The sequence below is a fragment of the Plodia interpunctella genome, chromosome 24 (assembly GCF_027563975.2).
Source record: "Plodia interpunctella isolate USDA-ARS_2022_Savannah chromosome 24, ilPloInte3.2, whole genome shotgun sequence".
NCBI lineage: Eukaryota > Metazoa > Arthropoda > Insecta > Lepidoptera > Pyralidae > Plodia > Plodia interpunctella.
In genome coordinates, this window is record NC_071317.1 from 2,595,765 (window position 1) to 2,612,592 (window position 16,828).

At 34.4% G+C, this 16,828-nt stretch overlaps 1 long non-coding RNA gene across 1 annotated transcript; it reads left to right on the forward strand.

The window, feature by feature from the left end:
* Positions 1–5,631: 5,631 nt before the first annotated feature.
* LOC128680506 (uncharacterized) lies at positions 5,632–10,222 on the forward strand. Its single transcript, XR_008405869.1, has 4 exons — positions 5,632–5,815; positions 6,953–7,148; positions 8,798–8,966; positions 10,115–10,222. It is a non-coding gene; the product is annotated as an uncharacterized LOC128680506 (long non-coding RNA).
* The last annotated feature ends 6,606 nt before the right edge of the window (positions 10,223–16,828 follow it).

The following is a 16,828-nucleotide window of genomic DNA, read 5'->3' on the forward strand; positions in this document are numbered from 1 at the left end:
CATACTTCAGTTTTTAATTGTCGATGTAAGTAACGTATCTTCACTTTTTGTTTAATCTAGGTCCCACTACTTTTGTAGAATATAATTTAAATTCTAAGATTCGAGGATAAGGTTGATATTCGGATAGTGTCGTGTTGCAAGAAAGTAAACACCTACTTGTTTTATTAAAAAAGAAACAAAAGTAAAAAATGTAAACAATTACACATGAATCAATTAAGATCTTCGACAAGATCTAAATAAGAGTAAGATCTGCTACAAACAAAAATAATTTTAATATTATTTCCCAAAAATATGTAAATTTCATTTTTATTTCTTGGTAACCCTGGTCAGGCTTCTTCCGGTCGCACTCCATCACATTCGCAATCTAAACAAAATGGCGTCGTGTCGGAGGTTCTTTTGCATGTGCTCGGAAATATCGAACGTCCGTTACATATTTGATGAATACGTCCCGCGAACTACTACATACTAAAGAACCCTCAGTGAGTGAAGACTATCAGAATCCCGACACATTATCATGGCAAATCGTACCTTATGACAAGGAGTTAAAGTTTGAAGTTTAGCCGTTTCAAAGTAAGAAGTTCTGGAGATGTCGTTTATTATGCAAAATGCAAACATTTACAAGGAACTGTTTTGGTCGAGTAGAGAGGGATCGAGAGTAGATGTTGAATTGTGATTATGATGTCTACTAGACTACATTCAGAAAACAGATTTTATTCATAAGTTAAAGGTAAAAACTTTAGTACATTTTAATCAGAAGTAAAGTAAAACTTAAAACCAACTCAACTCAAATCATATAAATGCGAAAGTTTGTGAGGATGTATGTGTGTATGTTTTTTTACTCTTACACGTCAAATCTAATGGACCGATTTTTATAAAATTTGGTACACGGGTAGAATATTACCTAGAGTAATACATCGGCTACTTTTTAACTCGAAATTCCCACGGAAGCGAAGCCCCGGAGCGCAGCTACCTGTTTATCAAATTTGCAATAGGTACTTATAGTATTTTTCTTTCGTTAAGCGATACGAAAATCGTAAATACATAGATAATCAATTTTCAAACTTAACGTGCACAAACTTATCTACTAAATTCGAGGAACAAAACTAATGAAATTAATACCTATTAAAAAACAATACTCACTAATTATCTATCGTTAGTATAACACTGCAGTATGAATCTCCACTTAGCCAGTGACGTCAGAAAGAAATATCCACGTTAATCTATCAATAAAGCGGATCCGGCCAAACCCGTTGCGAAATCCGCCGAGTGCGCCACTTAACCGTCAGGAGTCGTCGGTAATTGGGAACTCAGTTCTTTAATAAATCGCGCGCTGGATCTCCACAAGCCGAGGCGAGAGTGCGCGTTCGCGTTTTCTTACACGAAACGAGAAAATATACTTTGCTATGCTATTTTTATTCGCTCAATCGTTGTGAAGAGACAGCCTTGGCTCTGCAGCCGCCCCGCTATTGGTGTAGATTCTGCTATCTTTAGTTCAATATTGCCTCTTAGTAGTCGTCCTTTAGCTTTTTGGCCCTTACCAAATGGGGTCGGCAAGTAATGTCTACGTATAACAATAATGTCTTAAAGTAATAAAAAAAGAAATGAAAAAGTAATCTAAAATGAAACTACGCGGAGACTAAGCTCGAATAAAAAATTATACTATGCATATTTTTCCCTTTAAAACGTTAGCCTTTTAGGAAGGCCTTTGCGTCCAGCAGTGAGATACCATAGACTAATAAAAAAGCCAGTGATTTTTCAAAATGTAAAAAGTAGATTGTTAATGGAAACGCGCTTTATGTAAGACTTCATTTAAAAGCTGCATATTTAGGCAGATCCGGCAAGCTTCGAGCTTTTAAAAGGAATCATAGTCATAGCTAGCTCGGTGCACACGCCAGCCATTTAGTTCAACGACCGCTATTAACTTGCTGGTTTATTTTAATACGTTTTTTTTTCAGTTTAAATTGTTTCTGGAAGGAATTTATAAGCTAAGAAAATTCATAGAAAGGTTGGGAATGCTGCTCATGTTTTTTTAGGTATTATTGATTTATAAGTTATTTTTAAGATATAGATGCTTTTTAATCTAATACAATTTTTATTTTATTTAAAAATATTAATTGTGAATTCTTTGTTTTCAAACATTCAATTTTGCGAAAACAACATGTATTTTTATTACTACCTAGGTACACTAACCCGCAATAAAACTCAAGGAATGCATTCAACAAACCTCATATTTTGCCGTCTCATTTCTCAGAAACTCCTGATCTCCCGTCAGTGTTGCCATCAAGTTTAATGAAATTGGACTTGGAAAATTCGTGCCAAAGTTTGTGTCTTAGAACGACGCCTTGAAATCTACATTACATTTCATTTTTTCGACACAAATATACCTACTATATTAAAATAAATTATTCTAAAATTAATTGATTGGAATGATTTCAGTTATAATTGGTAAATTGTTAAAGGAGGTATAATTTTCATATTTTTACAGTTGTAAAACGCTAATCATAAACGAACAACGTGTTCAAGCGTGTGGAACTTTGATGCTATCAGTAACAGTTAAGAAATCAACGTAATTTCCATTATTTTGTAAAATAGTTAAAAAAAATATAATTATTTTAATAGACGCTTATTTGTTTTCGACCTCGATCTTGTGTAGTTGTGACTGATCTCAAAGTCGCAACGTCTCATTACCTCACAATAATAAAACTAAATAGTTTTCCTCCTCCAATTCTTCGGCCCATTTAAACCAGTATTTAAAAATAAAATATATCTGCAGTGATTCGCGTGAAATAAGCATTAATCCGTCCATTGTGATGTTAAACAGTGGTGATCTATTTTTCAATCACACGCCTCGATGGACATTTAATAAGGGCGAAAATTGTATTGGGGCATCGCCTGCGGCTTTTTCAAGATATATATTAAATATATTAAGACAAATCACACAGATTGAGCTAGCCCCAAAGTAAGTTCGAGACTTGTGTTATGGGACACTAACTCAACGATACTATATTTTATAACAAATACATATATAGATAAACATCCAAGACCCGGGTCAATCAGAAAAAGATCATTTTCCATCATGACCCGACCGGGGATCGAACCCGGGACCTCTCGGTTCAGAGGCAAGCACTTTACCACTGCGCCACCGAGGTCGTCAAGATGGCTTTAATCGGATCTTTTTTTGGATAAAACGTATTTTTTATATAATATTTATTCAGTATTTTATCCTGAACTCTTGTCTCAGTTGTTGTTTTTACAAAATGTCTCTGAGTTCAGTCTGCCTCTTGGCTAAGACCTCTTTCGACACTCCTAACTCCTTTTTATATCTATACTATTATTATAAAGAAGTAAGCGTTTGTGACTTTGAGGCGGGTAATCTCCGAAACGACCGGACAGATTTCAAAAATTCACCATTAGAAAAATACATTATCCAAGATTGCTATAGGCTATATTTTATCTCAAAATTCACACGGGAACGAAGCTAGTCAGTTGATAAAGAAGTGTACGAGGAGACTCTAAGTGACATGGGATAAGGGATGACGTAGTTGGTAGGTAGGTAGTATGAGGTAGTAGGTAGTTGATAAAGAAAACCGGGATAATTAAAATTATAGAAACTTAAGCGAAACGAACAATGGCGAATTCTGAATTCCTGTTGGCTTCTTAAATGGGCAAGTAACTGCTTAGGAAGAGCTATTGCACTTATTTAGTACAGTCGACCGCATGTCAAGTTACCCTGCACGAATCGTTATGAAATGGTAATAAAGGCGTTTTGCAATTAATTTGGGTCGCTCCTGCCTAACCGGAACGTAATGCGATTCCCGCTCGTCACCAGAATTTTTTCATCTCACTATTATTTTCAATATGTATTTTATAATTGAGATTATGTAGACATTAGTAAAAACTGCTTTTTTTTAATTAAAATAAATCATAAGTACCTTTTTATTTATCAAGAATAAACAACTAAAAATATAGTAACATTTTCATTTTATTTCTATCGCAATTATTTCAGGTCTTATTAACTTTCTAATATAATACCGAACCCTAACATTAGGAGGTATTCACACAAGCAGTAGCCGTAGCAAACGGACGTGTGTGCGGCACGTGCTAAATACTGCTTATAATAGCATTTTAAACAGATTATATTGTCGATTCAGCCGAGTAGGGTTAGGATGTTATGCCATAACTACACTATGGACTTACGTCAGCAATATTCAAAATTGATGCAAATTGTAATTGTTTTCTGTAAAAAGGTACAATTTTATGTTACTTTCTTTTTATAGGTTTCAGGGTGACACATTATGCCTTAATTTGTTTTGAAATGATTATTGTCTTATCCCCTTCTATTTCTATCTATCTTGCGCCACCTCCGGCCTGTTCTTTCTGAATGCCTTATAACTTATATTATAAATAAATAAATTTCAAAAACAAAATAGCTTTCTGCTGTCTATCGTCATGTATGCTTAGATCTTTATTTATATATATATATATATATATATATATATATGGTTTTACTCGAGCGAAGCCGGAACGTGAAGTTAGTATTTAATAACGAAACCAAACCGAAAGTCTTAAAATACCTATAACCGAAAACCGAAGGTCTAAAAAAACCTTAAAAAAATACCTACAAATATTTAGTTATCTTGATATTTTAGTCATATCCTAAAACCCCGTCCTGGAACAGAGCGGGCCTCCAATCGATCGGTAAGAGGAGCTATTTCGCGGTTGAACACCCCGCGGGCTGCGGTTTGCGAGTCTGATTTCCATGTCGCTTAAAGGCGTTTAGTTCCGTTTTTTTAGTGGCAATATTTTTATACACCCGAAATTTATGTCAATACTAATTATTACCTATAAGTAATAATGGAAGACGAAAATAAATAACATTACAATGTATAAACATTTCATGCGCGTCTAATCAAAAACGTGACAGGCTTCCCTGTGTGGACCAAACATAAGTTGGTAGGTTGTAAAAATAGTGATTGCAATGAATTCAGGTAAGTTAATGTGAGTGTACAATAAACAGCTCAATAGCTCAGTGGTAAGGGCCCCAAATATGCAGGGTGTTGGGATCGATTCCCGTTCGCGACCAGATCTTTTTCATCTCATTTTTTTTACATGTTTTGGCATTTTTACATGTTAATAAATTATGATACTGCGGACGCAAAAGGTTTCATTTCCCAACAAACATTTTCTTAGATTTATTTAACATATCTTATTTCTAATTCGGATGTAATTTATTTGAATTATGTTTTAACAAATTTATGTACAAAATATAAATTTGAAGTTAGTATAGTTGTAACGATGTCCAACATATCACTAGCTAGAACTGAAAAGTTAAGAGTGGTCTATTTCACGGTCGGTTGCCGGCTGCCGGCTGCCGGCGCGGCAGGTTCTGCATGAAGTTACCGATAATATCGGATAATTTCTTGATGGCACGCTATTACAACACTATTTTGGTGGAATTTTTTATCGTTACCTAGATAATAATATTACGAAAATAAATAAATATATATATGGTATTTTTTTATTTACTGCACAAACTTAGTAAATGGAAGTCTACTGAAAAAAATCTTGTCATTTTTTGACATCAATTTTTTTAGATACCGACTCAGATTTATCGTCCATACCTGACAAACACTAACATTTGTGCAGTGTAAAAAAATTTACATAACTTCAGTTCGACATTGGATCTTCAAGAAAAGTCTATCACTTTCTTAAAAATCGCATTCGCATCGGTGATCCGTAGCGGGTTTTTGGTATCCATGGACTGCCGTGTTTGTTTACCATCAGGCAACTCGCATGCTCGTTTACCCGCTATATGGTAAGTATATATAAAATGTTTATTTTGTTTCCACAATATTAAGCATTGCCATGAGGAGACAAATTTTTGAAATCAAATAATATTGTCCTTTTTGTTTTATTGTTACCAAGATAAAGACAGCCATATTGTTTAGTTTTAGTTAGTTTTAATTAATAGTCAAATCTGCTGTTTGGAACATGATAAACTTCCCTATTATGGTAGTTTATAACGAGTCCAAGTTTTCGATATAAAGACGAACAAACAAACATGGAATAGAATACTAATTTGTTAGCTTTAATTCATAGCAATGACTGAGATTTCGAAGAGAATAATTAAATTCAAATATATTTGCATGTGCTTTAAAAGTATATAAACCTAAGCATAACGTATCAGTGTTGAACACAATAAATAAATAATAAAGATCCAGAGGCAAAATATAAACTCCATGACAATGGAGCTGGTTCTCTGGCGCAGGTGTATGTGGAGCCACGACCCCAAATGGGATATGGGATAAAGAAGAAAGATTCTTATGTTTGGTCCCAAGGTTTGACAGCCAGAGAATGCCATAAGGCATTAAGTCCACATATTGTTAACTTTTATATCGTGCGATAAAGTTTAAATAACTAAAATTACATACATCAAGTAAACTGCGTCGCAATTTACATCCATCTGAAAATCAGGTTATATTTTTCATGCAAACGACACGACGCCAACGTACTCTCGGCTCTCATTTACATACAAATTTATCTTGTAATTAAGTACGCCGCAAATTGCTATCTCAGCCCTTCATAATCCTTTCGCGCTGTTGCTTGCATCTCCCACGATAGTCTAGCGAGGACCTTCTTTAAAATAATCTCTCTCTTTCTTACTTCTCTCGAGATCTCTGGGTGGTTCTCCGAGCGTTTCGACCACTCCGGCCGCGCTGTCATCATAATCCTATTTTTTTGAGGAAAGAATGATTTCCAAAATCAATTCATAAAATTCATAAAATTAACATTGACCACAGTACTTACAAATTAAGAGAGCATTTTTGAAATCGGTTCGGTAGTTTCGGTGATTACCCGCCACAAATATACAAACTCAAAAAACGCTTATGATAATAGTATAGATAAATGTTTATTTACCAGAAACAATGAATGCTAGGTCGTTTTTAAATAGGCATGTCCTCCGTAAGCTAGCGCCGCGCTGCGGCTGGCGTTGACACGTACCCGACAGACACGGATTAAGGTTATCTGCATCACAAAGCCGAGTCCGCACCGAGCGGCGCTGGATCTCTGAGGTAGTGTGAACTGCGCTTTACAGCGGCGAAAATTGAAAAATACTTCAGGTGGATTTCGAAACAAGTGATTGTGAGGTGACGTTCTATGATCGTAAAATGATTTATTTACTTTGTGTTGGTTGCACCAGTCAACTTTGACGTTAACTTTAACTTTAGCAGGAAAACGACGTTATTTTGTCCAAACGTCAGGGGCGCACAGGTTAAAGCTGACTGGTGCAATCCATAAATAAAATGTAAAAATAATTGTAAATAAAAAAAAACAAAGCCATGCTTTATTCCAAGTAGTATTCTATCTGTCATTTGTAGAAAGTAGTGTCGAGTATTAACGTTGTTACAGATATGTAGGTCAGGTATTAACATAAGAAATCGTAAATTTAAAAATATAGATATACACACAAATAATCCAACATTAGGCGGTAAAACTCCTGTACTCCTTGTACAGGACGATCTCATGAAGAGCCAAGATTCTTGATATGTGCGCTTTAACTTTACCATATCTAACTTCACATACTCTACATTCTAGTTAAGTACGAAAGTAGTAACGAAACGGCTAAGCTACATGTTCTAACTAGAATATAGAGTATGTGAAGTTAGATATGGTAAAATTAAGGCGCATATATCAAGAATCTTGGCTTTACATTAGATCTGACCACTTTTTCATACATTTTGACTAAAGTGTAGAGTTTGTGACGCAAACTAGACTAGTCTCGGCAACATTTTTACATGAAAATGTTTTTGGTGGTATTCATTTGTTAGCCGCTATGTTTTCGTAGCACTAGCTACGGATTTGTTCGCCAGGTCTGCGTCTGAGCTACGAAGATTAACCGTACGTCTACCATAAACATGGATCTTATGATTTTCTTTATTTGAATCTACAAGATGCGTGTATAGTTCCTTAAGGAATGAACAGGAAAGTAATTATGAATGTTTCTAATTTCAGAACTTATTGCAATTACAATTAGGTATATTTTGAAACTGTGCTATATTTGTTGGTAGGCCATACTATATATTATAAAGAGAAAAGATTTGTATTTTTCTTTGTTTTTTTTATTTGTAAGAAATTCATTCAAAAGGTATTGGGCGGATTTAGATACAATTTGGCACAGTGATAGACGAAACTTTCAGGAGTAACATAGGCTACTTTATTTTTATGGTTTTACCCGAGCGAAGCCTGAGCGGGCTGCTAGTATATTATATATTTGCAGTGGGGCTGAAATGTAATTACATTTGTAGGTATATTACAACAATCTAATCACAACTCGATCCCACATTAATTAATTAGCAAACTAAACAAAACCGCAAAAGTTTATCTAAGAAATCATTCCCCCAAAATTAAACAACTTGCACAAAATAGGGGAACGAGCAATTACAAAAAAATATATTTGCGCAATGCCCTTAGTAAAGAACAATGTTTGTAGATATAATATTAATAACGATTTGATTTTGGAATTTCGGTATCGGCAGCCATGTTTGTTTAGCTGTCATTCGCTAGTGGCCGACGCATGTGCGACACGTGTCGCAATCATTTTAACGTTTTAATCTGGCCTGCGTGGCCGCTATTTTAATGCCAAGAGATGAAACAAAAATGTTTTTTTTATAAATATGATTTGTACCTATTAACATAATTACATATCTTCGTCATGATCTTATTTGTTTTAAAAGATCGATTTTAGGAAAGATTATTGAAAACAATAATGTAACCAAAAAACTTTTGCACATTCCAGAGGATAAGTTTCGTGGTTATAAGTAGCATGAAACGTTGCATAAGAACAAGCACAGCTGATTGCACAACATTAAAAGTGTAAGTCCACCGGCATGGGCCACTTCCAGGGACTTCCACACAGGCGGATTCAAAGCAGCTTGCGTCCAACGTCTTTCTGCGACTTTTACCAGGTACCTAATCAATACCATACATTATTTTTCTATAGTATATTCATATAAAATAAAGAAAACCGGTTTGACCAATTCAGCCCAGAAATACATTCAATACAACCGCACTGCCATAAATATTTATCATAGCAACACCCGCTATGGGAAGATATTATTCCGTACACAGATCCAGTATCAAATCTCAATTTGGCGGGAGATTGCGTCGACAGCATAAAATAACGAAAGGACAGATATATTAGTAGGTATTATTATGTATAATCTGTGACCAAATTAATGCAAACGCATTATCTAGGCCTATTTAGGCAATAAAAGACAAAGGGAATATAAATATTCTATTGCACTCATCATAAGCAACTTTGAATGTCTCGTTTCCACTGCCTTCCTTTTGCTGGATATTAGGAAGATGGAACTGTGATGGTCTAGTAAACACTTGTGATTGAGAGGTCCCAGATTCTAAGCCTACTCATGCCACATGTTGTATACTAATCTGGCTCATGTATTTCTAGACCACCGCTTACATCCGATGAACGAAATTATCCGTGTTACAACTTTGTACTTTCTGCATGTCCCATATTTTAAGTTTGACAGCACAGATCATCGATAAGCCCTCCCTATTTGATTAGGCCGTTTTTGTCACCGAATCTCCCTAACAATTGTTTTGTGTAGATACGATTTGCGATGTTATCACGGCATTATGATTATTGGATATGAAAATGATGACTTCATTATTTTTAATAGAATGATGGGGAAACCACACAGTAGACTTAGTTTTAAGTAAATTTTTGACGATAATAAGTGATGTATATATCATCCGAAGTTCATTAAAAAATTTTGAATTTGAACAATTTGTTTAGTTGAAATTAAAAATTTGTTACTGCATTATACAAACTTAGTTACTTTTAACCATTTCTAACCTGATTTTTACAGAAAGAGTAGATTAAGTATCAAAACTAACATCACTTATTCGTATTGATACCTAAAAATTTAAATATAAATACTTACTGACTAAATAACAAATCGTATTTTTTTTATTCTTGGCGAAAATGTATAAACGTGAACAATATAAATTCTATATGCTTAGGAGAAAATTAATTATTTCTTTATTATGTACCTAATGTGGAAGAACTTAAATTTTCTTTATTTTTACCTAGATATGGTACTAATGGAAGGTAAAATCTGAAAATATGGCGATTGGCGATAAAATGGTACATAGGTACAAACCATATAAGGAGATCTACAAAATACAAACTAAATTTAATTAATTAAATAAGTCAACTTATCAGCCAATTAAAAAAGTATAAACTCATTTGTCACAATTATGGTTCCAAATTCGAATTTATCGTTGATTCAACGGCCATTGTTCGCGCCCTCGGCTATTAAGTTGGCTGCACTGCGCGCGAGTTCGTTTCGCACTCTGCACTCGGCTGATAGCTTTGACATTTCTGTTTAAAACATAATGGAATAAAGAAACAGTAAACTGGCAACCCTCGTTTTGGGGGAGCACTTCGTTACAGGATAGGAAGTGCGATAAATTGACTTGATACTTGTTTGTGTTTGTGTCATACTACTGAAACTGTTAAAGAAGAATTATATTTAAAATAATAGTTTACATAGAACTTTTCTTTTATTCAAAATATTCCTACATATAATCAATTATGAAATACCAGACCCAAATTATATATTTTTTATTATAAACGCTATTTAGAAAATAATAACATTTTAGCTGAAATAGACGAAGATGAAACACGTTTATTTGTTTGTTAGAAATAACTTTATTGCATAAGATTACAAAGACACAAGAAACAGAAAAAGCACTAGCCACGGCGGACTTATCCCATGGAGAGATCTCTTCCAGTCCCAGGAAAAGACATAAATGCAAACATAAAGGGCAAAAAAAAGACAATAAAAGAAAATAAGTTAAAACAAATACTAATTTTAGAATAAAAATAAAACAATAAATAATTAACCTCAGTTTTTCTATTTGTTTCATTTTCCACCGAGTAAAAAGAAAAATAAGAATGCCGAAAAATTGTCTTTGGAGCCCTGACCACCACCGATGGCTTGACTCTTAGCGGTTTATGGATCACATTTTAGTTCTTAAACGACTATAGATTTGATAAATAATACTAAAAAAAGAATAAACGAAATAACAAACTATCAAAACCTCCCGGTCCTTCAACTTATAGGTGGCACCGTTCAGAACGAATCGCCGTACAAAATGATATTATTTGTAACATAATCCGCGAACTACGAGATTGATATCACTCAGGGGTGATATTGGCATTAATTTATATGGATACGGTTTAAAAATGCATAATACCGTCACACGCCGCTAATAAAGTCCCCAGGGAAGTATCGCTGACACCGATTTTGGCGGGAAAATATTAATATTAAATTTTTTTGAGGTAATTTGTTGGTGTAATTTTCACTAATTACGCGGTAAGGTTCGCACACTAATTTGGCCCTGAGATGGAGGAACAAATATGACAAGAAAGACAATCATTCAGGTATTACGTCAATGCTAAAGAAGTTCCTTGGTCAGACAGACTCTTTTCCCTTTTGTAGGTCTGTTTTGTGAACTTTGTATAAAAATAATTATTGTCTATATAGTTAGAAAAACATTTTAGAAAAAAGTTTGATGAAAAAAAATATTCTTCAGAAAAATAATCTGTGATTCCTCCAGCATACAGGCATATACCATTGGTATAAATAAGTAATACATTTTTAATTATGTTATCTGTATTCCATTTACGTCACCCCAGTTGGCGCGAATTCAATCGAGGCCGAGTTCACACAGCAGTGATCTCGGTGATTGATCGGCTAATTCCGCGGGAACTCGGGAGGCGGCCGAAGCGATTTTTTACTCATTAGGTACTGATGACACGAGAAAAGTTATTGCGGTTTTGCTAGTGGTCCAAAATAATAATGATCGATTGCAACTAATATTGTAAATGTAGCTTATTTTTGAAAAAATTAACAATTTCTTAAAATTTAGAGGCAAAAAATTAAACACATCAACGAAGCTTCATACGTAAATAAAATGTACTTACATAAAGAGATATTTTTCATGATAATAAATAAATTGAATGTGTGAATAATTTCTTTTTATGTTATTCGCAAATATCATTTGAAAATGTCAATTTTGAAAATTTCATTTTGAACATAAATTTTGCATGCCAAGCTTATAGTAATCGAATTACTTGGGTCTCCAAATTTTAGTGACGATCAAAGCGATTATGCCATGATTATGCAAATACGAACGCGTCCGTAGAATTAATGGGACATATTGTTAAATAGCGTGTAAAAATATTCTATTGTGTCGCAAACTAGACAAATAAGGATAATTTTATAATTTCATGTCCCGTGACATACTTTTCTTTGAGAGTCAACTGCGTGTATAATTTAAATAAACGATAGGTACGTCCGAAATTTAAATATGGCGCGGTTTTGCGTCTTTATTTGAAAATCGAATGACGGGAAATTAGAGACGCGTCAACGAACGCATTCATATGGAAATTACAAACAAATGTTAATGTCAGATTAAGCTTACTGTTAAATTAAAATGAATTATCGTATTGTGTCTGTAATTTGCGAAATTAAACTGCTAGTATAAATACTAGGTAAAAAGTAAAGTGTGCAAAGTAGGTGTCAATTTTCTGTTGAATGTTGGAGAGATTAATTTTAGGTATAAAAAATATTGATGTAAGAAAAAAGACACTGGCAATTAATATCCCTTGCGCGCAGAAAAACAAAACCTCCAAAAAATACTAATAGCGTCACCAAATCCAACGGTGGTGTTGCCATAAATCTCCGCTAAAATACTACTCCCCCGGGAACCCAGTGTCGCCCACATAATAGGCCCTGTTATCGTAACGAGCTGTGATCGCTTGTTGGGTTTCGATACTATATTTAGGCGTCAAATCTTACTCCATATTTATTTTATATATTCAGATTAAAAGGTAGGTAGAAGCAAGTCCTTACGACTCCGACACAGGTACTTATTTTTGTATGTGACAGAAAAGTCTACCACTATCGACACAACATATAGACAGACCCTGCATTTTGTATTATAATGGTAAATTTATACTCACTATATGATGTGACGTGATGTGACTTATCAAAACTATATCGCTTGTATAGAATAGTACCTTTAGACAAATAGAAATGTTTGATGATTATCTTCTTGTTTTGGTGTCGATGGCTACACCTACTGAATAGGTATAAACTTAAGAATTAAGAGTGATTAAAACATGAATTACAGACTAGTTGAATAAATAAAAAAGATGCTTCAATCTGATCTAAATTAAGGATATTTTGATTCCTTTATCCGTAAAGATATGTATGTAAAAATCTATAACGATAATTAAATGTTTATTTAATTCATCAATTATATTAATTACGATATATTAATTATAAGAAAAATATTAGGAACGCTTTTTGACACGAAAATGTGACAAAAATCACTGTCAGACTGTCAGCTCCATATTTTAAAGAGATTCCTTGGAAAATAGCTAGGATTTTTTTAAATTTTGCAGTTGCGCTGCCATCAAACATATTTATTTTCGGACAGTGTTAATCGTAACAGGCCTATCCATAGAACAGCACCCTAGTCCTCATTACAACAAAACAGGACATAATACGGTCCCCGTGGAGAGGAGCCGCTAACAGGTGGGTCCGCGATAAATCAATGTTGTTAGGGGATCGCTCGACACCGCCGGGCACGCGCTGTTGTTCCCGTTGCTACTCAGGAATTTGATTCTAAACTTGGCGAAAAAGTTGGGGAAAATTAGTAACTACTTAGTGTATCATGTAATCGATTGGTCAATAACTTGAGAAAACATTTTTTTTTAATTTTCAGACAATTTATTTTCTCAAATGTCATACTTAATTACAATACATCCGACGGTATAAAAATCACAAGTAGGTAACTTTGAAAGATTGTACGCTATACTTAATTGCTCGTGGCAGTGGTTTTAGTGGAGACGACAAGAAATCATCCATTCACATCCATCAAAAGGCAGACTAATAATTCTCCGATGTCATATCGTCAAGGATGATAACGCAGTTAATTCCCAATTTATTGTATGAAAATTAAGGATGTAAACAAAGCATAGAAGGGTAGGAACAGAAAAAACAACAAATATTTTTTATGACTGGGGATGGTACCGAGAATGCGCGCTCAGAGGAGAGAGAGAGAGAGAGAGAGAGAAATAACGCCCTATAGAACAGGATCAAACGCACAAGCATTAACGCGAAGAGAACATCGTTTGTAGGGGAATGACAATCGGCGTGGTCGTCGCGAGCACCTCATTGATTCGCTAATCCTGCGGGATCTTAATGGGATGCTCACTGCAGGGGAAAATTACACCAGACACCCTGCACGCGATGATGGAGGAGTTATGTGGAACGTTTGTCTATGACTGCCGGATTTATTACGGTACATGCCTTCATACCAAATTTCAAGTAAATCTGGTCGTGTACATTTCGCATTCGAAAATAAACAGGCGAAAATTCCAAAGATGCTGATTCGCAATCTATATCAATAGATTCGTTAGATAAGTCAATTCCAATAAGAATTTTAAAAAAATATACAATTTATTAGAGAAAATGTAAATGTATGGTGGCTATTTTGGCCATCGATTAAGGTGTCGAGTTTAGCCATCCAAAGTGGGTATATCGCCAGCATTCTGGGAACTCTACAGCACTACGATGGCGATTTAGGGTCAACTTTTTATTTAAATTAATATTATATTTCTACTTTATTTTTAATTTTAGGTAAGTTTTATTTATATTTTATGTTTTATTAAATGTGTATATGATTAGCGTTTTTTTTAATTTCTTGAATTCCTCTGCAAAAGTGAACTATATGTGGTTTTCATACACTATACATTTCACCCCCATTATAGAAAAAATCATTCATTCATTCACAACATGCACGAAATTTAACCAAAATCGGTCCAGCTGTTTAACCCTGAATCCCGTGAAGTTGTATAACCCTGAAAGCGAAACAGACAGACAGGCATTCGCATTTATAATATTGGTATGGAAATACAAATTTGACCTTCTTCAGTGTTATTATATATTGATGTATAGAGTATGTAGTGCAAGTAAACTCATTTCTACTGTACCTAAAAATACCATTAAAATAGCTACTTGAACATGCAAGTTGTTGATTTCCAGAAGGCAAACGCGGGGTGCGTTTGCCTTCAGGATGTTTTTGCCTTAATTTGGTTGTCACCAAAAATAATTGCGAAATACGAAACCGAAAGAGATTACGTTGTAGTAATGAAGGGAATTTGTAATCGATATTTTAATAAATATCACATTATTCGGTGACAAGCTCTCGAATCGATTGCATATTCGATACGGACCGCAAACCGATTCCCGTGGAGTGTTTGGCTTGTCCATGTTAAAGGATTGAAATCGGAGACTTGTTTGGTTTGATAGTGAGGTTTTAAACGAGTAAACTGTTTATTTTGTTAGAGCTTGAATGAAAAAGTATTTCCTTTGGGACAACTTATTTCTGATTAAATAAATAAATATATATACGGACAAATCACACAGATTGAGCAAGCCCCAGAGTAAGTTCGAGACTTGTGGTTATGGGGTACTAACGCAACGATACTAACAGTTAGGTTTTATAGAAAATAATAATATTGGTTGATGATAATATTACACAAACAAGCATATGACTCTACCCAAATACAACTGTACAAAAGTATATATATGTATGTATATATATAACCTATTCAGAACATGCTAACTACTTCAGGAGATTAAACAATTCGTTTAAACAATAGTTTATTGCAGACTAGCGGCCCGTCCAGGCTTCCTTACAAACATAATACATTATACACATAAACCTTCCTCAGGACTCACACTAATTGGTGAAAACCGCATGAAAATCAGTGCAGTGGCTTTAGAGTTTATCGCGAACAAACAGACAGACGCGGCAGAGTACTTTGTTTTATAATATGTAAGGATACATATCTTTATCCTTACGACGTGGAAAACCATTAATAAATTGAAATTGGTTTATGAACATTTTTTACTACAGCAAAGACTAGTAAACTTTGTTATTTCAATGTATTGTCATATACACAACATGTAAGGTCTGTGTGTGTGTTGCAAATAAACATTATTTGATTCTAAAACTGAAACATAAATTATACAGAGCTGGAAAACTATTACCGGCAAATTGAAAAATAAAATCTTCTTCTTCTTTGCGTGTCGATGGCAAATCAACGCTCTATTGAATACTACCTAAATATACTCTGGCCAGAATCGAGCCTCTTCGTTGGCTTCATCGGAAGCTGCCATTAAGTCAGCCCGAGTACAGGTGTTTGGACACTCGGGACAGGCGAGGAGATCAGCCATCGATTGTGGGGAGCAAAAATGTATTTTTTTTTATGTATTTATTTATTTATGTACACAACATAATAGTGTAAATATAAAACTTACAAATAGGAAACTAAATACAAAGGTTCTACTTATTTCTTTAGAAATTTCTTCCAGTATACCCACGAAAGAAGAATGGGAAAAAAGAGTACTGTACTGTACTGTACGAGATACTCAAATAATAGATAATATAATAAATAATAGTATCTTGCACAAACTATCCAATAACAAGAAAATACTCTTGCCTTCCCACAAAGGCAAATCCTCAGACTGCTTTGAGGAGCACAATGGACACGCGTATGGCCCAATCAGAGGCATCCCTTGCACACGGCCATGGGCAAACGGCCGGATCAAAGTACACCTTTTTGAAATAATCCAGGAATTAACCCAATTTATGGCGAGGGCGAATTATATTAAAACACGATCACATAAACGAGAATTTCTTCAAAAACCAAATTTTTGCCACA